General features: G+C 45.9%; 1 long non-coding RNA gene across 1 annotated transcript; it reads left to right on the top strand.

Annotated features, from left to right (window-relative positions):
- Window positions 1–439: 439 nt before the first annotated feature.
- Window positions 440–27,400, top strand: LOC115897686. Its single transcript, XR_004057459.1, has 3 exons — window positions 440–479; window positions 1,246–1,305; window positions 26,869–27,400. It is a non-coding gene; the product is annotated as an uncharacterized LOC115897686 (long non-coding RNA).

The following is a 27,400-nucleotide window of genomic DNA, read 5'->3' as shown; positions in this document are numbered from 1 at the left end:
GTTCACTGCAACCTCCCTATCCTGGGTTCAAGCAATTCTGACTCAGCTTCCCAAGAGGCTGGGATTACAGGCGCCCTCTACCATGTCCTGGCTAGGTTTTTGTATTTTTAGTAGAGATGGGGTTCTGCCGTGTTGGCCAGGCTGGTCTCGAACTCCTGACCTCAGGTAATCCACCTGCCTTGGCCTCCCAAAGTGCTGGGATTATAGGCATGAGCCACCACGCCTGACTAAAGTTTTGTATACTCAAATTTGTTAATGTTTGCCTTTATGGTTTCTGTATTACATGGCATGCTTAGACAGAGCTTCATTCCAAGATTATAAACATATTCAACTATATTTTCTTCTTGTACCTTTTTTTTTTGAGACAGGGTCTTCTTCTGTTGCATAAGCTGGAGTGCAGTTGTGTGACCATAGCTCGCTGCAGCCTCTCCCGGACCAAGATTCTCCCACCTTAGCCTCCTAAGTAGCTGGGACTACAGGTACACAGCACCACACTCAGTTAATTAATTTATTATTTTTTTTAGTGGAGAAGAGGTCTCACTAAGTTGCCTGGATTGGTCTTGAACTCCTGGGCCTGAGCTATTCTCCCGCCTTGGCCTCCCAAAGTATTGGGATTACAGGTGTGAGCCACTGTGCCGTCCCCTTTACTTTTAGGATTTCATGTTTGACATTTAGGTTTCTATTCATCTGGGATTGATTTTGGAATAAGGAGTGAGGTAGCAATATAACATAAATGGTTTTCCCAAATGGAAAATGATGTGTAGCCTGTTGTCTTGATACTATTTACTGAACAGCGCTTTTTTCTTCTTTGATTTGAAATGCCAACTTTAAAAGTATTAATTCACATATACTTGGGTCTATATCTGGATTTTTTTTTCATATTGGTTTATGTGTCTATTTCTCAGTCTACGATGCTTTGTTAACCAGAAGTCAGCATTCAATTTTATAGGGTCTTCAATATAAATACTACTAAATTTGACATAGGTAACTCTTGAAAGTTAGAACACAGGAAAGGGAGGGTAGAGTCCCTTCATGTCTGAGAAACTAGATGTTAATTCAGGAGGAAATATCAAAAAATTGATTTTTTAAACCAAGGCTTCCTGAATATTTTTGTTGATAAGGCAAATAAACATTAAATGTCTGATTTTAACCATTAGTTCTGTTGATTTTTGGCTGAATGAAAACATCAAAGTTTGAAACTATGACTTTATGTTTAACTTGTTTATTTTCTTATATTTCTCACAGGTCATATATTTACAAAACTATCAAGACCGGGAACTTGCAACCCTGAGGGACTCTCTCTAGGTATGCAGCGTCTTCCTCACACAAGGTTAGCAGCTGCTAGGATACTAATGCTCAGGGCTTTCAGTCTTATCAGTGATTATCTCAATAGAAACTTGAATATATTTTGCTTTCTTCTTTTTGTTTTTTTTTTTGAGACAGAGTTTCGCTCTTATTGCCCAGGCTGGAGTGCGATGGCGTAGTCTTGGCTCATCGCGACCTCCTCCTTCTGGGTTCATGCAATTCTCCTACCTCAGCCTCCTGAGTAGCTGGGATTACAGGCATGTGCTACCACGCCTGGCTAATTTGTATTTTTAGTAGAGATGGGGTTTCTCCATGTTGGTCAGGCTGGTCTCAAACTCCTGACCTCAGGTGATCCGCCTCGGCCTCCAAAAGTGCTGGGATTACAGGCATGGGCCACCATGCCCGGCCACAGCTCTCCATTGTTCTTTCTAACCAGGGATCGGAAGTGTGGAATGCTTTTGCCTTGAAATGTTTTTATTCCAGGAAGAAGGCACAATTTTAAACACAAAATGTACTTGTTTTAGCTCTGTGCTCCCAAACTTCCAAAGGGAAGATCTTTTATAAATTTGCTGGATTCTCTGTGGGTTTGTGTTTATTAATTCCCACCATTTGCAAAGTATTTTGTGGTGGCATAAATATCATTTTAAAACAGGAAGTTAGCTTTTGTCATTAGTCTGAAATCAAGTGTTTCAGAAGAAATGAAAAGGCTTCAGCCAGAGAAGAATTTAACATGACAAAAGTCACAACAGGAAATTAGGTGACTCTGGCTTGGCCTCTCCATTCACAACTTTTGGGCATGTTCATTCATTTTGCCCGTCTCTTAAATACCTACTTTATGCTCGGCCTCATCTAATACTCTAGTGTACGCCAGTCAAACTGCAAGGACTCTGTTAATACACAGCCTCCTCATGTACAAAGGTGGGGAAAAGAGGCATTATTTTCACTGTTATACAAATATTCTGATGTGTAAATGAACCATCATTCATGTATTCATTCTCCTGATGATAGACAACATTTTGGGTTGTTTCCAGTTCTTTTCTATCGCAGACAATGCTGCAATGAACAATCTTGCACAACCCCGTGGTGCACATGTACAAGAGTTTCACTAAGGCAGCAGTCCTCAAAATGTGATCCAGGGACCCTCAAGGGTCCCCAAGGCCCTTTCAGAGGGTCCACATGAGCAAAACTATTTTCTTTTTCTCTTTTTTTTTTTTTTTTTTTTTTTTGAGACATAGTCTTACTGTCGCCCAGGCTGGAGTGCAGTGGCACAATCTGGACTCACTGCAAGATCCTGGGTTCAAGCGATTCTCCTGCCTCAGCCTCCCGAGTAGCTGGGATTACGGGCGCACGCCACTATGCCCAGCTAATTTTTGTATTTTTAGTAGAGACTGTGTTTCACCATGTTTGCCAAGCAGGTCTCAAGCTCCTGACCTCAGGTGATCTACCCTCCGTGGCCTTCCAAAGTGCTAGGATCACAGGTGCGAGCTACCACTCCCAGCCACAAAACTATTTTCATAATACTTTTCACTCTCATCCTGTCAGGCGTATGCTGTGGAGTTTTCTGGAGGCTGTATGACACATCCACAATTATCTAAAAAGGCTATTAAAATACTCCTACCTCTTCTAATTATGTATCTGGGTGAGGCTGGAATTTTCTCATATACTTCAACCAAAACAACATATTGCAACACTTGAATACAAATAGAGATTCTAGCTATCTTTTAGTAAGCCAGACAATAAAGAGACTGTAAAATATGAAACAATGCCTCTCACAATGCCTCTCATCTCCCTAAATTTTAACATAAATAGATTTTTTTTCATAAAATGTGTTAACATCCATTGAGTTTATTTTTATTTTAAAGGTGATTAATAATATCTTAACTTTTTTCAGTTTGAATTTCTAATACTGTAAATATAAATAAATATAGCCCACATGAACAAAAGCTATTTGGGGTCCTTGATAATTATTATCAGTGCAGTGGCAGGATCACAGCTCACTGCAGTCTCCACCTCCTGGAATCAAGCAATCCTCCCAAAGTGCTAGGATTGCAGGCATGAGCCACTGTGCCCATCCTGATAGTTTTTAAGGGTATAAGAGTCCTAAAACCAAAAAATATGAGAAGTAGTGCCCTAGGGTATATAACCAGGAGTCGTATGACGTAGGGGCATATTCATCTTTAAATGGTAACTCTGATAACCACTGATGATTAAGTTCAGTTTGGCGTCATTTATATAGAGCCCCCAAAACAGCACAACTAAACTTTATACAGCTCAGAAATGCATGCATATTTACTAAAACTGAAAAAAAAATAGAAGGCAAGGTTAAGCTCAAAATGTAGGATAGTGGTTACCTTTCATGGAGAGGCAGGGGGATGGAGGGAGAAGGGGTAGATTGGACTGGTTCTTAGGTACAGCGTTTAGTACTGTGCTTTATAACTTACAGATATGCTGCATTTTCTTTCATATGTGTTCAATACTACGTACTGTTTTATTTACTAAAAATAAGAAAGAAACAGTTTCTGCCCACAAGAGGTTCCCTGTCTGGTGATTGTGAGTGGAAATCACATTCCTCTTCCCTCTGAGTTTCAGCTCATTGAGAAACTGACCAGGAATCAGATAAGCTGAAAGTCCAGGCTCTGTTATCTGCAAAGCTGGATTAGAGAATGTAGAGGCCAGTGGTTTTCTCCTCCTTGCCTACCTGATCCAGTTGGTCCTGTGCAAACCAGGGAGTCCCCTGCTGACCTCTCCCCAGGTGGCAGGATCTGTCTGGTGGAGGAGGAGACCCAAAGTTATGCAGGCGTTAGGGGATGGCACCTGTGAGATTAGAACCCAGATCTATCCTCCTCCAAGGGTGATGGCTTTGGCTGACCCTTCTGGGCCTCAGTTTCCCTTCTGTAAAAAGGGAATCACATATTACAGATGTGTCATGAGCACTAACTGCATATCTTAGCACAGGGGTTGGCTTTCCTCCTTCCCTTCAAGTGCAAGCTCAGGCTACACCCCTAGGATGACTGTACCCACCTCTCTGAGTTTGACTGTTCTCAGTCACTTTCAGGGACAGGATCTATCCAGAGAGGGCAATACTATGACTCATGTCACAAGCGACACAGCTCATTCCACATCATTCATTCTCCCATGTTTCCAGTGCTTACATCTTATCTCCTCACTGAGAAACTGTAGGGGAACTCCCCTCCCTCCCTCTCCTTCCTTCCTCCATTTATGCTGGGTCACTCGCAGGCTCCCTGCAGAGACTCACACTCTGGGACTTGAATCAAAGCCAGTCATTTACCCCAGGCAGCAGCTATGAGAAACCAGGTGGACTCTCCAAGCAACGAGCTAAGAGAAACACCCCCAAACCACCAGAATGGGCCCTCACACTGTGCCCTCCTCCTCTCAGACACCAGACAAAGGTAGGCTCAGCTGGGTTGCATTTAAGAGGCTGATGGCCCTGATCTGCAAGCCTGGTTTAGAACCTGCCCATTCAATTTGGTTTTGATTCTATTCAATTAGATTTAATTCCTTTCAACAATGAAGTGTCAGGTGCTGGGCAAGGCCAGTGTGTTTAAACCTCTGGGCCCAGAAAACAACTTTGTCAGTGACAATTCCAGAAGTGGAGTCTAATTCAAAGGTATTTTAACTGGGACAAGGAATGGAAAGAGAGGGAACTGCAGGCTACGTAGGTTTTGTCATGATTGAGGAATCAAGTTCTCGGCTCCTCCCACTGAGGCCTCCAAGCCTCACCAGGGAGATGGGGGATTCGCATCAAAGAGGCCAAGGCCACAGAGGGCTGGTCGCCCCTCGGTGTAGCTTGGAAACCTGTGTGTGCTGTGGAGCGTGAGCAGGAAAACCAAGGGAAAAAGAGCACGTCATGAGGGGAGAGACAGTTAAAGCTGTCCCTTTTAGTATCCTCCCTATTGGAAAATTCCAATTCTGACGTTCCAGTTCTTCTTCTTTTTTTTTTTTTTTTTGAGACAGTTTCGCTCTTGTTGCCCAGGCTGGAGTGTGCAATGGCGTGATCTCAGCTCACTGCAACTGCTGTCTCCCCAGTTCAAGTGATTCTCCTGCCTCAGCCTCCCAAGTAGCTGGGATTACTGGCATGTGCCACCATGCCCGGCTAATTTTTGTATTTTTAGTAGAGACGAGGTCTCACCATGTTGGTCAGGCTGGTCTCAAACTCCTGACCTCAGGTGATCCACCCTCCTCGACCTCCCAAAGTACTGGGATTACAGGCGTGAGTCACCTCTTGCCTGGCCTCCAGTACATTTCTAATACATTGAAAAAATTTCCATCTATTTTGAGGGAGCAAGTCTGATCACAAGACAGTAGGAAGAGGTATCAAAGTGAGCGGGTGAGAATGAAACAAGTTACCCTAACTAGTAAATTGCAGGAGACACTGTACATGTCAGCCAGACCTCTAAAGAGACAAAACAAGATCAAGACAAAAAAAACCAGCAGATCTGAAGGTTTACATTCTTGCAACCACAAATAGGAAGTGAGCTCAGAGCCCAGTGGGAGTTTAACAAAATAAAGTTCAAAGTGGAGGCTGCTCTGTGCATATTCCACCCCTGGTTGCCCTGGCAATGAAACATCTGCCTTACAGTAATGAAATCATATTGAGAAGAAACCCACAAGCGCAAGAGAGCATCTTTGCCTGCAGACTTGCTGTTGATGTTGCATCTGCCTGCAGCCACCACTGCTTTACTCACTGACAAGGAACCTAGCGGGAAACCCCAGAAACCCAGGCCTGGGAGGTCTCAGGAGCGTCACCTCCTGGAGGCCTGCTCAAGGGGGTTGGCCTCAGAGACCTGCACTCAGGAGGGGTCAGAGACAGTAGAACCTGAGGTCCACTCCTTGGCTAGCTAATTAATTCTTGAGCATGTCATGGAGAAGGTAAAATGAGTAAGATGAGATCCCTGTCCTTGAGGGGCAGAGAGAGTAGAGGTGTATGTATACAATTAGTTGTGATAGAAGGCCGAGTTGAGAGGGCAAACAGAGTCCTACAGAAACTCTTTTCCTCTTCATTATTATTATTATTATTATATTGAGACGGAGTCTCACTCTGTTGCCCAGGCTGGAGTGCAGTGACGCGATCTCAGCTCACTGCAACCTCTGCCTCCTACATTCAAATGATTCTACTGCCTCAGCCTCCTGAGTAGCTGGGATTACAGGCGTGCACTACCACATCCGGCTGATTTTTGTATTTTTAGTAGAGACTTGGTTTCACCGTGTTGGCCAGGCTGGTCTTGAACTCTTGACCTCAAGCGATCCGCCCGCCTCAGCCCCACAAAGTGCGGAGATTACAGACAACCATCGTGCCCAGCCTTCTTTTTCTTATATAGGTCGTGTTTTTATGGAAAGAAACTTAGCAAGGATGGGCCGGGCGCGGTGGCTCAAGCCTGTAATCCCAGCACTTTGGGAGGCCGAGACGGGCGGATCACGAGGTCAGGAGATCAAAACCATCCTGGCTAACACGGTGAAACCCCGTCTCTACTAAAAAAAAAAATACAAAAAACTAGCCGGGTGAGGTGGCAGGCGCCTGTAGTCCCAGCTACTCGGGAGGCTGAGGCAGGAGAATGGCGTAAACCCAGGAGGTGGAGCTTGCAGTGAGCTGAGATCCAGCCACTGCACTCCAGCCTGGGCAACAGAGCTAGACTCCGTCTCAAAAAACAACAACAACAACAACAAAAAAACAGAAACTTAGCAAGGATGAAAATAAGCAAACAGAAAAAATGAAAATCACTCCAAATCGCATCAGCCAGAGAGAACCACCATTAACATGTTAATATTACCATTAAAGGTATATCTTTTCAAATGTTTTCTTATGCAGATAGATGCATATGTTAAAATATATATTTATTCTGTCTATATAAACATTTTTTCTGAAACAAGATTATATTATATATAGCATTTTACCTTTTGGCATCTAAAAATATACCATAAGTATATTTTCAAGGAACACATATATACAACTGGCGCCGACATATTTAATATCTGCACTGCTTCCATTATTTGACCTTGAAATAACTTAGCCAATCAAAGTGGAGAGATGGGAGGTTGCTGTCCTTTCCCTCAAGTCGAGTGACGGGGTTCCGACGGCAACACACATTGTGGTGCGCAGAGCCTGCGCTGGTGTCGAATCCCGCTTAAGAAATCTCAAGGGCATGCAGTCTGGCTGGTAGCTGATGGACAGGATAAAGGGCAGAAGCTGTGCTGGGATCAGCCACCACTCCCAGGGTTGCCAGAGCCCAGGATTTGCAAGCATTTCCCAAGGACCACAGGCCCAGGGAAACGGGTTGCTTGGTGATCAACATAAAGGTTACAGCAGAACGGAGCTTGCACTTTATTTTGATACTAATGAGCGTCCATTGGGAGGCTGAGGAGGGAGATAGTTCTCTTAGAGCCTGGCGGTAGGAGATGAATGTCACTGTGTGTAAGACACCTGGAAGGAGGGAGACAGGAGAGCAGGAAATCAGTTCAGAGGCTGTTATCAAAGTCTGAAGAGAGACATTTCCTCCTTCCACAGGAGTTACAGAATCTGGGCTCAAGTCCAACCTCTCCCACTGATGAACTTGAATCAGTCCCTTCACTTTCCTGAGCCTTAATAGCTCACCAGTAACATGGGCATGAAAACAACCTCAACGAGGTATGAACATGTTTCACAACTTGATAGAAGTGGTGGTTGTACAATATTATGAATGTACTAAATGCCACTGGATTTTATACTTTAAAATGGTTAATTCTATGTTATGTGGATTTCTCCTCAGTTAAAAAACAGAATAGTCTGTAGGGTTGTTGTGAGGATTAAGTGAATCTGGTGGGTTTGTTTGAATAGTCACTCTTTTTCTTTCTTTCTTTCTTTTTTTTTTTTTTTTGAGACAGAGTTTCACTCTTGCTGTCCAGGCTGCAGTGCAGTGGTGCAATCTTGGCTCACTGCAACCTCCACCTCCCTGGTTCAAGTGCTTCTCCTGCCTCAGCCTCCCAAGTAGCTAGGATTACAGATGCCTGCCACCACGCCTGGCTAATTTTATATTTTTGGTAGAGACAGGGTTTCACCATGTTGGCCAGGCTGGTCTTGAACTCCTAACCTCAAGTGATCCACCAGCCGCGGCCTCCCAAAGTGCTGGGATCACAGGTGTGAACCACTGCGACTGGCCTTTTTTTTTTTTTTTTTGAGACAGGGTCTGGCTGTGTTGCCCAGGCTGGAGTGCAGTGGTGTGATCTAGGCTCACAGCAACCTCTGCCTCCTGGGTTCTAGTGATTCTCCTGCCTCACCCTCCCAAATAACTGGGATTACAGATGCATGCCAATTTTGGTGTTTTTAGTAGAGATGGGGTTTCACCTTGTTGGCCAGGTTGGTCTCTAATTCCTGACCTCAAGTGACCAGTCCACCTTGGCCTCCCAAAGTGCTGGGATTACAGGCGTGAGTCACTGCAATTAGCCTGAATAATCACTCTTTTTTTTTTTTTTTTTTTTTTTTGACAGAGTCTCACTCTGTCGCCCAGGCTGGAGTGCAATGGCGCCTTCTTGGCTCACTGCAACCTTCACCTCTCAGGTTCAAGCAATTCTCCTGCTTCAGCCTCCCGAGTAGCTGGGATTATAGGTGCCTGCCACCACGCCCAGTTGATTTTTTGTATTTTTAGTAGAGACGGGTTTTCACCATGTTGGCCAGGCTGGTCTCGAACTCCTGACCTCATGATTTGCTCGCCTCAGCCTCCCAAAGTGCTGGGATTACAGGCGTGTACCGCCGTGCCTGGCCCCGAATAGTCACTCTTATGTGAGCAAATGTGAAACTGCCTTTCCATCTGGCTCCTGGCCACAGCCTCATCCCAGTGCCGGTGAGAAGAGGGAGGGTCTCCACCTGCTTCAGTCAAGAGTCTCTGACTGTCTCCACTGAAGAGACAGTATCCCCATGGGTGCTGTACAACGTGTCCTAGAGCAGCATTCAACCTGGCTCCCACCATAGAGGACACCAGAGGGGGAAGCCACATCTGTGCTGGTGTGGGCGGGAGGACTAGAATCCCTCCTCCCAGAGCTCCTTCAGTGCTGGCTCAGCCGAGTGACCACCCAGGCTGCCTGAAGGTTCTTGCCTCCCCAGACCCCCAGCACCCAGCTAATGCCTCTGCTTTCTTTTGAGGGTCCCTCCCCATGTCCTCCCTGCTCCTGGTCTTCCAGCTCTTAGGGAGAAGCCATTCTGCTGAATTCCAATCCAGAACTTGCTTTCTCACTCACCACTAGTTAAGAGATGCATGTAAATCTCCTCCCCCCGACCTCATGCTCAATATGTCATTGATTCCAGGCTAACATTTTCTTTCACTGACTCATGAGGACAGATGACATCTGTCATTGATGGCTCCTCCCTCGTCTATCCCTGGTCTGTCATGGTTATCACATGATGAACTCTAGGAAAATAGTCATTGAGGAAAAATGGATGGCAGAGAACGAGGAAAAAGAGACTTTCTTAACATTTGTTCCCAAGCCAGACCATGTCAGCTAAAAGCACACCCAGTAGCCCTTTGCTTGCCAGCACTTTAGACATCTGGCTTTTCTGGAGGGAGCTATTGCAGGAAGACAGATGTAAAAAAGTTAGGGCTTTTCAGACTGCAGTTGGAAAAGGAAAAGGCCAAGAGGCCAGTCTCAAGCCCCTGTCTTCCTCCTAAAGCTAAAAGTGCCCATCACGCGGAAATGGCACAGCAGAAGAAACGGCAGTGACCTTGCCTTCCTCGTTTCGGCATGAAGAGCTTCTACCCATGCTTCTGGGAAGCTTTGCCCATCCCCCACGAGGAGATGTTAGGACTCCCTCCTTTGTGCTCCTCAAGGGGTTGTGCCAAGGCTCCATGCGATGTCAGGTGTGGAAGAGCAGAATGCTCCGCACAGGGCCCTTCCTCTCTCCCCTGCGGAAATGTTTCCATGAGGGTCGCTGGACATCATGCGGGTATGTGAATTGACAGTCTAAGCTATGAAACACCGTGTTAAAAATAATACTCATCTGGCTGTGTGTAGTCAGTTACTTGTACCTATACCTGAGCTGTGAACTCTTTGAAAACAAGAATATTTGTTTATTTTTTTTTTTAAAAAAGGAGGCTGGGCGCAGTGGCTCACACCTGTAATCCTAATACTTTGGGAGTCCGAGGCAGGCGGATCACAAGGACAGAAGATCGAGACCATCCTGGCCAACATGGTGAAACCCCATCTCTACTAAAAATACAAAAATTAGCCAGGCGTGATGGTTCACGCTACCCGGGAGGCTGAGGCAGGAGAATCACTTAAACCTGGTAGGCAGAGGTTGCAGTGAGCCGAGATCGTGCCACTGCACTCCAGCCTGGGTGACAAGAGCAAAACTCTGTCTCAAAAAAAAAAATAAAAAGGAGCGTCAACACCTAGCAAAATGCTGGGCACAAAGCACACACTGACGGACACGGAGGGCGGGGGGACTGTCTTCATGCAGACCCACACCTGGGCAGGAGGGCTGGCACCTGGCTCTTTAGAGCAGCCTTGGCTAGCTTTGCTGGAGTCAAGGCCCCTGGCTGGCTGCTCATCTTCCCTTGTAGATGACTGTTGTCCTGCTTGCTTTGACCTGCTCCTAGCAGCTCTTGCTACCAACTCTACAGACTCCTGGCACCTCCCATCTGTTCACCCAGCATTCAAGCATGACCTGTTTCCTCAGTTCCTCCTACCACCCCCCTACCAGCTTCTCTAACTGGACTAGTCCTTGCTTCCCCAGCACTGATCGCTGTATGACTGACACACGGTGTCTTAGCAAGCCAGGACAATCAATGGATATCCCATTATGGAGACCATCAATGCTATGGACTGCTGGGCGAGCGGTAGAAGAGAGAATATGGGGATACCTGGGTTCAAATCCTGGTTCTGCCACTAGCTAGTTGTGTGACCCTTACCAGTTGCTGAACTTCAAATCTCAGTCTTCTCATCTGTATATGGGTATTAAAATGAAAAAACCCAAACCCTATCTCATAGGGTTACTGTGAAGGGTAAACACTATGGCACACATTAAGTCTCCGGCCTTGTGCCCGACACTTGGCAGATTCTCAATAAGTGTTTGTTCTTTTCCCTTCCTTTTTTCCACCAAGATCTCTTCCAAGTCTAAAAGTCCACGAGCCTTTGAAACATATGTTCCCTTGTCAAACTATAACTTGGAAAGGTCAACAAGCTGCTAGAAAGTTTATCTTTCCCAGAGCAGCAAGGATCCCAGGTGACAGAAGCAGCCTGTGTGTCCCATATTACCCTGGAAAAGATCTCTCATTCCCTCTCCAAAGTCCAACTAATGAAGAGAGGGTGTTGTAGGCAATCAGAGTTCATAAACCACACTTGACTAAGCAGATGAAAGCAGGTTCAGTCTGCAGAGAAGCTGTGAGTGAACAGAAAGCCCAGAGAGGCCTGGGAATGCCCCCTGGGGTTCAGAGAGAGAGCAGTGACCTGAGAGTAGATGTGTCTGTAAACAACTGGGAGCAAATGGCTTAGCCAGGAATCCTCTGTGCTGGGTCAGGGAGGAGCCTGCAGCCTCCCACACAGACTCCCATGGAAACAGATAGGCAGAGGTGAGGGCAGCATTCACCCCGGCCCTCTTCTTCAGGCAGGTGAAATGGGTCGATTTTGGAGATGTCAAAATGAACAGAAAGAGGAGGAGCAGGAGGCAGTAGTGTCATCTTCTGTTAAGAGCAGTGGTTCTCAGAGCAAGGTCCCAGGGCTAGCTGCAACACAAGCAAATCTGGGGTTGCCAGAAATGCAGATTAGCAGGCCCTGCCTTAGACCTAATGAATCAGAAACTCTGAGACTCAGACCCCGCAACCTGCATTCTATTAACACAGACTCTGATGCACACTAAAGTTTGAGATCCATTGGCCAGATGCTTTCGTTCAAAAATGGGAAACTTCCTTCCTATTTTGAAGTGGTGGGAGATGGCACGACAATGGAATGGTCATAACCTTTAGAGACAAGATCTAAATTCAGATCCTGGCTCTGCCCCTACGTGGCAGTATGATCTTGGACAAATCCATCCACCTCCCTGCACTCTGATTTCCTCACGTGTAAGATGTCTACCTTGCAGGTGTGGTTAGGTTTAGAGAGAATGTAAGGGAAGCACTTTTCAGAGTGCGTGGCACGAAGTGGGTGCTCTCCATCACCACCGTCATCATAACCACGATAGCTGTGGACAAGCCCCCGGGTGAGTAAGAGCTGCATGCATTTAGGGAAAATTGCCAGGCCACATGGGACCCATCTTGCTTTCTGAGTGTTTAACATGTTGCTCAGAATGGTATTTGATGCCATGTATCACCTGGCTCCATCTTCATGAAGCTAGGAACCTAAAGACTTAAAGATAATACTTCCTTTTCAAACTTGATGAGGAACACATCTCTATCTAATTTGGACATACCAAGTGAAACCCCAGTTAGAAAAACCACTCTCATTATAATATGACCTCAGTGTTTTCTCACCCTACCCTTTTCCCTGTTCCTTTTGGGTAAATCTCTTAAGCACACAGTAGCAATGGGCAAATATTTATTGAGTGTCAAATGAGTGGATTGGCTCAATTTGACTTTAAAATGCCCTGCTGTTGTGCAATACGAAGAACCAAATTCATGGTTGGGCCTTTAGCCTCCTAAGCTGGAAACATGATGGGACTGACCACAGCACCCACGTGGGTAACACATAAAAATCTCGGGGAATCCGACACTGAGGGGGCTGTATGAGACCAAGTTGGCCAGCACAGGTCATGTAGGTGATGGTCTGAATTTACAATGAGATAGCTATGGCCATTAGTCCCTGATAAAGGCCCATGCTCCAATAAAGTTCAAAAGAGGTGGACACTGGACACACGTCCACTTCCCCACCTTCTTTTTATTATTATTATTATTTGAGACGGAGTCTCGCTCTGTCACCCAGGCTGGAGTGCAGTGGTGCGACCTCGGCTTACTGCAAGCTCCGCCTCCCGGGTTCAAACGATTCTCCTACCTCAGCCTCCCGAGTAGCTTGGACTACAGGCATGTGCCACCACACTTGGCTAATTTTTGTATTTTTAGTAGAGACGGGGTTTCACCATGTTGGCCAGGCTGGTCTTGAACTCCTGACCTCAGGTGATCCACCCGCCTTGGCCTCCCGAAGTGCTGGGATTACAGGCATGAGCCACTGCGCCCAGCCCACTTCCCCACCTTCCAAACCAGCTAGGGGTTTGCCCTTGCTGACCAGTCACTTGGTCCCATGGCCTCTGCAATGCAGAGCAAACTGGAACCAGTGCACCAAAAATGTCCTGCCAGTTTGCCTTCTAGGGGTGTGAATGTACATACTGCCCTTCCAGTTCTGGCCCGATGGGCTTAATTAATTCAAGCCCTCAGCATCTTCTTTTACCTCCAGATGTCTCGATAGTCTCCTGGGCCTCCCTGACTCCTATCCTGCTCATCTCTACTCATCCTCCTCACTTTCTACAACATCTAGCCCATCATGCCCACCCCCTGCTTACAAGATGAAGTCCCAATGCCTTGGCAGGGCATTCAAGGTCCTTTGCAATTTTGCCACAGCCTACATATCCATCTTTACTGCCCATATCCAGTGCCTCAGCCACAACTGCCTCCTGCCTGTTAGCGCCCTGCTCACTCATACTTACTGGCCACTGAATGAAAGGCCCTTCCTCCTGTTGTCTGCCTGGAGGATTGTGGCACCTTTCCAGAACCTGCCCAAATGCAGCTTTCTGTGAAATGGGCCACCATCCCCTGGTGGCTTAGAGACAGGGCCTTGGTGTGTTGGTTAGGCTGGAATACAGTGGCTATTCACAGGTGTGATCGTAGCTCACTGCAAGCCTAGAATTTCTAATTGCAAGTAATCCTCCTGCCTCAGTCTCCCAAGTAGCTGGGATTACAGGCATGTGCCACCATGCCTGGCTAATTTTTTTATTTTTAGTAGAGATGGGTTCTGCCATGTTGGCCAGGCTGGTCTCAAACTCTTGACCTCAGGTGATCTGCCTACCTCAGCCTCCCAAAGTGCTGGGATTACAAGCATGGAGCCACCACGCTGCTTCCCTTCCTTCCCTTCCCTTCCCTTCTCTTCCCCTTCCCTTCCCTCCCTCCCCGTCCCCTTCCCCTTCCCTTCCCTTCCTTCCCTCCCTTCCCCTTCCCTTCCCTCCCTTCCCCTTCCCTTCCCCTTCCCTTCCCCTTCCCCTTCTCCCTCTCCCTTCCCCCTCCGCCTCCCCTCCCCTCCCTTCTTCCTTTCCTTCCTTTCTTTTCTTTCCTTCTCTCTCTCTTTCTCTTTCTTTCTTTCTCTTTTTTTCTTTTTCTTTTTTCTTTGATGGAGTCTCACTCTGTTGCCCAGGCTGGAGTGCAGTGGCCGGATCTCGGCTCACTGCAACCTCTGCCTCCTGGGTTCAAGCAGTTCTCTCCCTCAGCCTCCCAAGTAGCTGGGATTACAGGTGCCCGCCACCTCGCCCGGCTAGTTTTTTGTATTTTTTAGTAGAGACGGGGTTTCACTGGGTTAGCCAGGATGGTCTCGATCTCCTGACCTCGTGATCTGCCCATCTCGGCCTCCCAAAGTGCTGGGATTACAGGCTTGAACCACCGTGCCCGGCCTCTGTGAGTCTTAAATGAGAAGTGACCACAGAGCTAGGCATGTGGGAGGGGCTCTGTAGGTGTTTATTCCTCACCTCCCAACATTCCAAGTACTCAGCTACCATGATGCCAGGATGAATCAGATGGAGTCTCTCTTTGACCTTGAGAAGGGTTTCATGGGCCAGGAAAGGACTCAGACAGATCAACAAATCAGCCACGTGACCCATGTTAACATCACGGGAAATGAAACAAATTGACATCACATACCTCCTGACATGACACACTGAGATGAACAGAGCGTTACCTCTGGGATAGTTCTGCCAAATTAGTACAACACAAATTTCACAATTTGTGAAATCAGAATAAGATCTATGGATTAGATACAATAGTTGGTACCAAAGTTAATTTCCTAATTTTGATGATTACCTATACTTATCTAAGAGAATGTCCTTGGTTTTACAAAGCATATACACTAAAGGAGTAGAGGGGAGTAATGTCTGTAAAGTAACTCACAAGCAGTTCAGAAAAAGTAAAATTATGATTCTAGATACAGTACATAGAAAGACAGGTAGGGGCGGCCAGGCGCGGTGACTCACATCTATAATCCCAGCACTTTGGGACGCCAAGGCAGGTGGAAAATGGTGTAAACCTGGGAGGCAGAGCTTGCAGTGAGCTGAGATCCGGCCACTGCACTCCAGCCCCGATGACAGAGCGAGACTCATCTCAAAAAAAAAAAAAAAAAAAAGACTCACAGAGACCGTATAATTTAATCCTCATTTTACAGGTGTGCTCAATGAAGATAAATTATTTGCCTAAAAGCCCTTGACTGGTAAGTAGCAGATCCAGACTGAAATCCAGGTCTCTCTGCCACTTCCCATAACACTATTTCCCTGGAACTAATACACCTAGTCAACATCACGTAATGCTTTGAATGAATATTTTTAAAATATTAAACAGAAAAATCTAACACCAAGATGACCAAGAAACTTAACTTTCTATATCAGCAAGGATTCATTTTTTCCTTCCTTTTTATTCATTTATCCCTTCAACAAATATTTATGGTGGGCTTACTATGTACCAGATGGTGTTATAGATAATAGAGATATAGTAGTGAATAAACAGCTTACATTCTAAGTACTAGAAAACCCAACTAAGGTCATTTCAAAAAGAAAAAGGCTAGCATTAGAGTAGCTTCAAGGTTGGTTAATTTAGTGACTCAAAGGTGTCGTGGCTAAGGTTTGGGTTCTCTGAGACTCTTTCAGTCTTCTCCGTCAGGCAACAAGGTGTTTGCTTTCGTTTTAAGCAAGACATCCTCAAAGGAAACACAGGGGATGTTCCTGTCGTTGTCGCTTTATATTAGCAAAGAAAGTCTTGCTAGAATCCTCCTGGCTGACTTCCCTTCCACCCCATTGCCAGAACTACGTCATCAGCCCATGCCTAAATCCATACTTGGCACGAGGATTGAGCCACATGCCTGGCTTAGGCCCTCTGCACTCACACCCCCACCCCACTCCAGACCACCTCTGAGCTCAACCTTCCCCAAAACATTTGGTCATCAGAAGAGTAGGCAAGTGAACAAAATTGCAACTTTTTTTTTTTTTTGAGACAGAGTCTCACTCTGTCGCCCAGGCTGGAGTGCAGTAGCGCAATTTCGGCTCACTGCAAGCTCCGCCTCCTGGGTTCACACTATTCTCCTGCCTCAGCCTCTCAAGTAGCTGGGACTACAGGTGGGTGCCACCACGCCTGGCTAATTTTTTGTATTTTTAGTAGAGATAGGGTTTTACCGTATTAGCCAGAATGGTCTCGATCTCCTGACCTTGTGATCCGCCTGCCTCAGCCTCCCAAAGTGCTGGGATTACAGGTGTGAGCCACCGCGCCCGCCCTGCAACTTTCTTTTAGGAAGGAAAGGGGGAAAAGGTTGTTAAATAGGCTACTGACAAAATTTTTCAGATCTCCCTCCTAGTTTGCCAAATATTTAGATTCTGTGGCTTCTCAGAAACTCTTGTTTATGCAAATATAAATTTGCCTCACTGCTATTCCTTGTATTAAGTTCTGCTTTTTTTACTTACCGTTCAGTCACATAATGTCTTTCTCTATATATTCCTATATCTTGTCCCATTCCAAAATAAGGTCGCTTTTCCATGAGTATACAGAATCTTAGCCAGGGGAGGTTTAAAAGAATTTAATAGCTAGTACTAAGATGTTCATTGACCACTGCTTCATGTGGGATCCTGGAGGCTGCTGGGCCAGGCATTTACTATTTAATGGCTGGATCAGGGGACGTTCAGGAGGATCCCAGTGGAGGGGCAAAGGAGGCTTGGAGGACACTCCGGCCATACTATTTACCAGCTGATATGAAAGTATTTGTTTTAACAACTTGTATAACAGTCCCCCTGTGACAGGCTGGATGTCGGTGCTAATCTGCATAATGGCCATTTCCAGTGTGAGTATAATGACCACAGCACGATTTTCCCAGCTTCTGCCCCATGTTCGGGCATCTGGGCTATCTCCAGTTTTAACTGCAATATCAAGCTCAGTTCTGCACAAGTCTATATGTGCTTTTGTTTCACTTTTATATTTTATAAACTTATTTATAAATATGTATTTCATATTGTTTCCTTGGAACATATTTCCCAAAGTGGTATTCCAAGGTCAAAGGGTCTGATCAATTTTATAATTTGACATAGTGATTTTAAAAGCATTTAACCATGGGTTCAGAAACATCCTTGCCCATGTTTTCACAGACTCCTGTTGCTGGAGAGCTGGCAGGCAGTACGGTATGGTGGAAGGAGGGTGGGTGTTGGAGTAAGGAGAGCTGGGCTCGGGTCTGGGCAGTGTTTCTGTACTAGGAGTTGGGGACTTGGCAGTGTCTTAACCTCTGTGAAACTTGGTTTCCCCAACTGTGAAATGTGAAACGGGGGAGGTGCCATCTCTCCCAGCATCAGGCACAGCAGGCATCAGTTCCTGATCTTGGCCTGAGGCCCTGGCCATCCTTGTCACACCCTCACCCTGGCCCGCCTTTGTGGAAGGCAGGCTGAGTAACTTGAACAAGTAACTGTCAAAGTGTCAAGGAAGGTGTGGGTTCTGCACCATAAGGAGGGGTGTAGACTGCCATCTTCTGGTGCAAAGTGTTAGTGTCCAGATGATTTAGGGATCAAGCTACTCCCCCTTGTGTCCCTGTGAAGATCTGCCCCCACGGGGGAAGCTACAAGAGAAGAAGGGGGAGGTTCTCCCAACACAGGCTGGCCCTAGAGTCTGGTACTTTAAGGTGATGTCCTCCTTCTGCCAGTGACACTGAGAGAGAGGAAGATGCTGGGTTTTGAAAGGCTGCTTGTAAATGAAGGTGCTTTTGGAGACTGTGGAGGTGATGGCAGAAGGTATCTTCGCGAAAACAGGAGGTCTCTATCAGCGATTTATTAAACGGGTTCAGAGAGGCTGACAGCAGTGGTCAATCAGTCCACAAATATTTACAGAGCGCCAACCATGTGGCAGACACATGCTCTGGCAAACGCTGTTGAAGGAGACAGGCAGGGTTCCCTCTCTCATTGTCTAGTGGGAAACTTTGGTGATAAGGTTTGTTCTTTTTTAACTGATATGCTTTCTTTTATTTAGTTGGAGATAAACAGAAAATTAAAAGTAATTTAAACCATAATATTTTGCCTCTCAAACACTACAGCCACTTTTATTTCAATACCTTCCAGCCCTCGCAGATGTATATGCACACTTTTAGCAGAGCTATGATCATAATGCATATGTGATCCTGAAGTTTGTTGTATTTGACTGATAATAAACATCTCTACATTGCTATCAATATTCATAATTATCCTTATCGCTATGTAAGAGGCAAATGTGTGGCTGTATCAAAATCTATATAGCAATTCCCTCAAGTTTAGACTTTTTTGTTTTGTTTTGTTTTTGAGATGGAGTCTCGCTGTGTCGCCCAGGCTGGAGTGCAGTAGTGCGATCTCGGCTCACTGCAACCTCTGCCTCCCAGTTCAAGCTATTATCCTGCCTCAGCCTCCTGAGTAGCTGGGACAACAGGAGCCTGCCATCACTCCTGGCTAATTTTTGTATTTTTAGTAGAGACGAGGTTTCACCATGTTGGCCAGGCTGGTCTCGAACTCCTGACCTCAGGTGATCTTCCCGCTTTGGCCTCCCAAAGTGCTGAGATTACAGGCATGAGCCACTGTGTTGGCCTCTTTATGCAGATTTTTATTCCATTACTTCTGAATAATCATGGATATAGTTCTTCCTATGTGTTTCCATATTAGTTCCCAAAGGAACTATTACTAATTTCCAATGCCACCAATATTGTGTCAGTAAATCAAATTTGCTGCAATATCAAGCACATTGAATATCATTGCTTTAAGGCATTTTGAAAATATTTTTAAATAGAGTCCCAAATTTGCTTTCTGCAGCATATCTTTGGATGCCAGTAGGCAGGTTCTTTTTTTCCCCCACGTGTGCTATTTATAATTGCTCTTGTGTGAATGCCTGTTTATATTGTGGTTAAAAATATAAACAGTTGAATGAGTTGAATGAGTCCCTTGTTTGATGGCTTTTCTTAAGGGAGAAAAGCAATAGAAGATTGCATTATTGTAGCCCAGAGGGTCAGAATGGCACATAGGGTGTTACTCATTGGGTTAATAACTCTGTCTGGAATCTTCCCAAGAAAACTCAGCTGTTCCAGGATCTAGAGTGCAAGTCTCTTCTGCTGCCCATAACTGCTAAGCGAGAAAAGTGATTCTATAACACCCTTGGTGTGCTTGATTCAGTCATGGAAATGACATTATTTCTCAGTGTTTATGAAAAAGAGTTGGACACCAGCCTAGGTTACAATAATGCAAATGAAAAGTATGCAATTGGAGTGTTGTTTCCTAGTGACTTGGAAAAATGCATGGCATCCTTGAGTGTCTCAGTTGGAAGAAGGCCTCTTCAGATACAGCCCAACCCAGAGAAGTGAAGTGACTTGCGGAAGCTCACACAGCAAGCCAGAGGAGGACTAAACCCCTAGCTGGCGTCTATTTTAAATGAACCTGTGATTCTCTCCTTCCAGGCTTCCTCTCCTCTCCATTCCTTCTTCTCCCACCCATGGCCTGCCTCCTCCCAGCCTGCATAATTACCAAAGCACGCTCTGGGAGTGCCTTCTGCCTTGGGAGTAGGTTCCTACATACTGTCCAACAAGACCTCTGGGCCCTTCTCTCTGGGAATTCAAAGTACTGTGCCACACAGTGTTCTGTGCAGTAGCTAAAATATTTTGCCAGAGCACAAGATCTTCTCCTCAAAGAAGACTGCGGATGTTAGAAGTTGGGCCTGTGTGAGGGTGGGAGATCTTGACTTTGTCAGGAAGGCTTTTATGGGCAAGGTGACTCACGCCTGTAATCCCAGCACTTTCTGAGGCGTAGGCAGATAGATCACCTGAGGTCAGGAGTTCGAGACCAGCCTGACCAACATGATGAAACCCTGTCTTTACTAAAATTACAAAATTAGCCAGGCATGGTGGCGCATGCCTATAATCCTAGTTACTTGCGAGGCTGAGGCAGGAGAATCACTTGAACCCGGGAGGTGGAGGTTGCAGTGAGCTGAGATCATGCCACTGCACTCCATCCTAGGCAACAAGAGTGAAACCACGTCAAAAAAAAAAAAAAAAAAAACCCACCAGCAAACACCTCACTACTATTTTCTGGGATGATTAGATGGAGAAAAGAACATTTGATTAACACTAACCATGTAGTAGGCACTACCTCCCTTAATTTTCTAAAATCACCTATGAAGTCAGAGATTTGGAAGTGGAGGTTCAGAGAGATTAGGGAACTTGATCGGCTCCCACAGCTATGGTGTTACTAATCCACTGCTTCTGGAAAGGCTGATCAGAATCACCAGGGGCGGGGGGAGTTTCAGACTGGTGTTCACATATGTTTCCTAGTGAGAACAGCTGCACCCTATGGTACTCAAGGTAGGATTTGTGTGCCAGGACACCACCCCACAGACGTCCTGGTCTGGACAAGTGTCAACAAACTGATGAGGTATAGCAAGAGCTAGAAATCCATATAGAGGGTTTGTGGCAAAGCCAAAGAAAATAGCATCTGGAAAAGTTCCTTCGGGAAGAAAAAAAATAGAAAAATCCTAAAGATTGGGACAAGGGGAGCATAACTCAAGGCCAGAGAAGGGAGAGGCTTGGTGGGTGGGAGGGTACAAGGGGGCAGGGCCCAGGACAGGCTGACATGTTCCCAGGAAGGATGCTGGGAGGTGGGAGGATGTGGCAGGGCTTGGGACAGGGAGGAGGCACCTGGGCAGAATCTCTGTCTACCACACTTGGAACAGGCAGGCAGCAGCTGTGCTAGGAGGAGCACTTGACCAGGAGGTTTAAGATGCAGTTCTGGCTGTGTAGCCTCAGACAAGTCACATTAGCTGTGACTTGCTTTCTTTCTCATTAAAAACAGGCATAATCTTCTCTGCCTGCCTCTCAGTGGGATTATGGGAACTGACTGAGTTAACTCATATAAAAGTGTTTCATAAACTGTGAAACACTATACAAATGTCACAGAAGGATTATTAGATACAGCAGTAAGTTCTAATTCATTATTATTCAGAATTCCAGCAACTTGGCTTGTTCTTGGCTGTGTTTTATTGACAAGGCAGCATCTGATGCCCATTGAGATTCTGCTCATTAAAGCCTGGCACAGAGTGAGGCCTCCATGTTAGCAGCCCTCCCCGCCCCAGCTCATTTGTCCTATGTTCGTACACCCTCAGTCCAACTAGGATGGATCTCAGCTACGTAGAAACATCTCTGATAGTGGTCTGACTGCCCTTGAAAAAAGCTTAACTCTCATTCTCAAAAAAAGCTTTTGGTGAAAACTTTATTCATACAAGAATATATATATATAATAATATATATATAATGTGTAAGTACAGTTTAAGGAATAATAAAACAAAACACACACTAAACTTTAGAAAAAATAACTACCAGTGCCTGCAAAGCTCCTATTGTCCTTCCCTGATGCATTCTCTTCACTCTCCTATCCTTGATTTTGGATTGGTCTTTCTCTTGCTTTTTATTTTTTGAGATAGGGTCTCACTCTGTCACCCAGGCTGGAGTGCAGTGCGGTGATCATGGCTCATTGCACCCTCGATCTCCCGGGCTCAACTGATCCTCCCACTTCAGCCTCCCGGGTGGCTGGGACCACAGGCACGTGCCACCACAGCTGTGTACTTTTTTTTGTTTTTAGAGATGCAGTTTCACTATGTTACCCAGGGAGGTCCCAAACTCCTGGGGTCAGGCAATCCCGCCTCAGCCTCCCAAAGTGCTGGGATTACAGGTGTCAGCCACTGCGTTCAGCCTCTCTTACTTTTAGAAAGAGCTTTCCCTCCTATATATTATCCTTAGTTTTTCTTGCCTCTGAACTTTGATCAAGGGGATCATACTCCAAGTATTCTTTTATAACTTGCTTTTTGCATCTATGATCTCTGTATGTTGATGCGCACAGCTGTAAGTTTATTCATTTCACAGCTAGATAGTTTCCACTGTGGGAATGTGTTAGAATTTATTCCTCCTACAGCAAATGGATATTTGACTTGTTTCCAATTTGGGACTCTTTTAAACCATGCTTGTTTATGTCTCCTATTGCCTATACATGAGAGTTAGTATTTATCTAGAAGTGGGATTACTGAGTCATAAGGTATGCATGTCTTACATTTTATCAGATAAGGCCAAACTGTTCCAAGTGGTTGTACCAATCCACTCTCCCACCAACCATGTATGAGAATGCTCATCGTTCTACATCCCTGCCCCTGCTTGATATTGCCTGTGTTTTAAATTTCTGCCAGCCTGGTGGCTGTGGAATTGTATCTAATTTTTATTTTAGTTTGCATTTCCCTTATTACTAAGGAGGCTGAGCATTTTTTCATATGTTGGTGGTCTTTTTGTATTTCCTCATCCCTGAAATGCCTGTTCATGTCTTTTCCCCATTGAAAAAATTAAATTGTTCATTCTTATTGATTTGTCGAAGTTTTAAAAATAGATTCCGGACAGGAGTTCTTTGCCTGTTGTATGTGTTACAGTGATCCAGTCCAGTCTCCTGGCTTGTCTTCTCCCTCTCTGTATCATGTTTTTTATGACTAGAAGTTCTTAATTTTAGTGCAGTCGCCCTTCCTGTTTTCCTTGCACTTTTGGTGTCTTAAGTGATTTTTTTACTCGAGGCCCTAAAGACAGTCTGGATTTTCTTCTGAAAGTTTCAACATTCCAAATATCTTTCTTGGGACTGCTCTGCCTACTGAGCTCCTGAATCTTTCCACAAAACGCTTCTGCAAGCCAGAGGTTATTTCTATTCCAGTGGGCCTCCTCTCTGCACAGAGGGCCCCCGAGTTCTGCCAAGTGCCCAGAGAAAGGCTCCATTCACAGGGCGGGCTGCTCTCCGTGGCCACGTGTGTCCCGCGCTCTCTGCCGGCCGCGGGCCCCTAGGAGGCGCCTTTGCTCCAGGCCTGGAGCTCCCTCCCGGGGCTCCTCTTGCACCCGGCTCCTGCCCCAGGGGCCCTTCCTTCCTGCAGACGGCGGGGGCGGCATCTCCTCTGCGGGGAGCCAGGATATCTGCATGGGGCCACCGCCCTTGGGCCTCAGTAGCCTCCTCCTGCCCCTGACCCGCTGGGGCTGGGCCTCTCTTCCCATTCCTGCTCCCTCAGTTTCAAACCCTCTGCTTTCAAACCTACCCTTTCACTTCCTGCTCGGACGCCTTTCTTGGAATCCTCTTGATTCCTCCCTTCTTATCTTTAAGGGAGGCCCAGCAGTAACATTATTTTATGGGTCAGATGCTGCTGAGGGTTCAACTTACCCCAAACTGTTGCAGCATGTAACTGACGAAACTGCAGGCTCCCCAAAGGGTCAGACACTAGGGAGCCACAAAAGGTACAAAACCGAAGGGGCCACCGCATGTTTCAATGTTTGATTTTGCCTGACGTTTTCCGCTCCATCGGTTAAGAGTTGGCTCCACGGTTTCCTCTTTCCTCAGTTTCCTTATCCGGTAAGACTGAGTTAATAATCACTACCTTCCCGTTTTTGTAAGAATGAAGTAAGATAATTTGGGTAAGGCTCATGGTGCCTGGCACATAATAGGGATCCACAAATATTAGTTTCCCTTTGTCTTAGTTTGAGACCTCAAAATACACAGCCAGAGGCCGAGCTTAGGCACATAACGCTTTTTTGGTTGGCTTCATATCTCAGGGAAGCAAGAGTGGAGGAAAAAGAGAAATGAGGGCCGGGCGCGGTGGCTCAAGCCTGTAATCCCAGCACTTTGGGAGGCCGAGACGGGCGGATCACGAGGTCAGGAGATCGAGACCATCCTGGCTAACACGGTGAAACCCCGTCTCTACTAAAAAAATACAAAAAACTAGCCGGGCGAGGTGGCGGGCGCCTGTAGTCCCAGCTACTCGGGAGGCTGAGGCAGGAGAATGGCGTAAACCCGGGAGGCGGAGTTTGCAGTGAGCTGAGATCTGGCCACTGCACTCCAGCCTGGGTGACAGAGCGAGACTCCTTCTCAAAAAAAAAAAAAAAAAAAAGAGAAATGAGGCAGTCAGGCAGGAAGCAGATTTAGGGTGGTGTGGAGGGGCCGGAGCAGGTCAGGGGCCATGCGGGGTTTCCCTGGAGAGGCTGCATGGAGAACCTGGAGGAGAGGAGAGCACTCTACCTGATGGTGCCTGACCACTTCCTATCTTTCATTAGTCAAAGTTCACCTTGTGGGAGGTTGAGTCCCCTGCATTCTAGGCTGTTGCCCTCAGAGCCCTCTGGAGGACTTCTCGGGAAGCCAGACCTGCCTCAGGTCTGGCTGCAGTGGGAGGGATGGAAGCCGCACCACACCCTGACCCTTGTCCTTAGGGGAACCCGAGGCAACCAGTGGCATTAGCAGATGTGGTGATGGTGGTGGCTGTTAGGAATCCATGATCTCAGGAACAGTGTGAGTTACCAATAGGACCACTCTGGCCAAGAAGCAGGGTGAGGGGCCCAGATGCAGGATGGGAAAGGCAAGTGAGCCGAGTGGACCTGTGGCATGAGTAGACTACATTGGGCACACCTGTCACTTTTGTGTTCATGCAAGCTCTGCTTCGCGGGACATCTAACATCAGGAACATTCACATTCATCAAATACCAATAGGGGTAAAGAGATGAATGAAGCAGGCATGCGGTCTGTGGTTTTATGCACTAAACAAATATTGTGTTTCAGAAGGATGGGGTGTTTTTGCTCATATCATTGTCCAGTGCAGGTCAGTTTTTCTCCTGAGTGGCTCTCCTCCATGCGGTGACTCGGGGATCCCGGCTGCCTTTATCTTCTGAAACCATCATCTATACCATCCCAGTCACTTTGAAAGGGGCAGAGAGGATTGACGGCTCTCATGAGAACTTTTAAGGGCCACATCACTTCTGCCTACATTGTCTTTGTTAGAATTCAAGTTCAAACCCAATCTAACAGCAAAGGAGTCCAGGAAAAGTTTTCTTTTGTGTCTAGGAGGAGGAAACATCATAGGAAAACACAGCATTGTCTCTACCACAGAATAGAGAGAAGTTAAGGTATGACCTCTGTCTCAGAGGACCTCAGGATCTAGCTGGGGAGAAAGAGCAACTCGAAGGAAAAGTTGAATAACAAAACATGATTGCAAATGCTTTGTCAACAGTATTCTGAAAATAGCAATAATAACGATAATAATAAACAGGCTGGGCACAGTGGCTCATGCCTGTAATCTCACCACTTTAGGAGGCTGAGGTGAGAGGATTTCTTGAGTCCAGAAGTTCGAGGCCAGTCTGGACAACATGGTAAAATCCCGTCTCTACAAAAATACAAAAATTAGCCGGACATGACAGCAGGTGCCTGTAATCCCAGATACTCGGGAAGCTGAGGCAGGAGAATTGCTTGAACCCGGGAGGCAGAGGTTGCAGTGAGCTGAGATTGCATCGTTGCACTCCAGCCTGGGTGACAGAGTGAGACTCTGTCCCTCCCCCTCTCCCTACCAACATACTATAAGAGTTCACATGACCAAGAGTGAATCAGAATGGTTGGATAAGGGTTTATGGAGAAGGTGGAACTCAAATTGGGTTTCAAAGGACTGGCAAGATTTAGCCACAGAATAGGAACTATTCTGCAGGTGGGGGAAGAAGCATAAACCAATGGTCACACTGGAGAAGGCAGGAAAGAGTTAATCCTGGTTAAGTGCAGGCACTAAGGAGTCCTCTTGATTGCTGGCCAGGGAGGAGGTTCCTATGGAGGGACTGGGGCGGAGTAAGGGAGGGCTGGACAAGAGTCAGAGAGGTTTTCTAGCAATTTGCCTCCCTTCCCTGTGCTGAAGTATTTCACTGTTTTAACAACCAGAATGACTTCATCAGTGTATATAGGCTGAACACCTGCCCTGTGTTAAAGACTTACGGTGGCTGAGGATGGAAAGAAGGTTGGAACTAAATTGTGATAGACTGTGAGTGCCCGCATGTTTGAGATTTCCAAAACAGAGATGAACATCATTTATTTTCACAAAGCTTAGAGACACCTCCTCCCAATAATAACCAATAATAAACAAATGGTTACATAGAAATAAATGACAGTGCATTCCTGATAGGATACTCTGTAATCATTAAAATCCAACTTCTGAAGACTTTTAATGACAGAATAAGTGAAAACATAAAACTATAGAGTATAAGATCAATGTAGCAAAGAAGAAATATAAAAATATCAAAACTAAAAGAATAAACATCTAACTGGAAATAGTGGTTATTTTTTAAATTGACAAAAATTGTGTATATCAGTAACATGTTGTTTTGAAATATGTATAATTAGTGGTTATTTTTGAATGGTAGTACTATCATTGATGTTTCTTTTCATCAAGATTTTTTTGTGTTTTGACTTTTTCTATAATGAAAACATTACTTTTATAGTGAAAATATATAGTAAATGTTATTCCTCAAAAGCAAAGTATAAACATGTGGAGTTTGGTACGGTGGCTGCCATTGCCATTGTTTTATTCTTTCTTGCAGGTGAATCCCATTCTCATTTTTGCAGTATCTGAGAGCTGGGTGCCTACATGATGCAGTCCACAGTGGCTGAGCACCTTCTGCCCCTGGGATCTCAGACTCTGCCTGCCACAGAGCAGAGGACTGGAAAACCCCTCCCACTTGCTGTCATCATTCCTGAAAGGTCTTCAGGTGTGCCTGTAATTCCAGGAATTCTCGGAGTGAATATCTACACTAGAAAAGCACATAACTACCATGAACATAAGATGTGGGAGTGCCAAGGATTGACCATAGAACTATAGACAGTGGATCACAGCTAGATATAACTTCTCATTTTGTAGATGAGAGACCTGAGGCCCAGAAAGAGGAAGGCACTTGCCCATGGCCATACAGTGAGTTAGTGAGACTTGAGCCCAGGTCTCCAGGGTTCTGTGCTCTACTAGTCGCAAGCTGTTAGGCAATTGGCTTTCCTGGGTTCTGGTCAAATTCATTTTTTTGCCTACTCTGCTGCATCTACACAGTCAGATGTGATTTGGGTTAAAGTTCATTGAATCAT

This window comes from Rhinopithecus roxellana, chromosome 5 (assembly GCF_007565055.1).
Source record: "Rhinopithecus roxellana isolate Shanxi Qingling chromosome 5, ASM756505v1, whole genome shotgun sequence".
NCBI lineage: Eukaryota > Metazoa > Chordata > Mammalia > Primates > Cercopithecidae > Rhinopithecus > Rhinopithecus roxellana.
The sequence above is the reverse complement of the archived record's forward strand: the minus strand, read 5'-3'. Positions and strand labels throughout refer to the sequence as shown.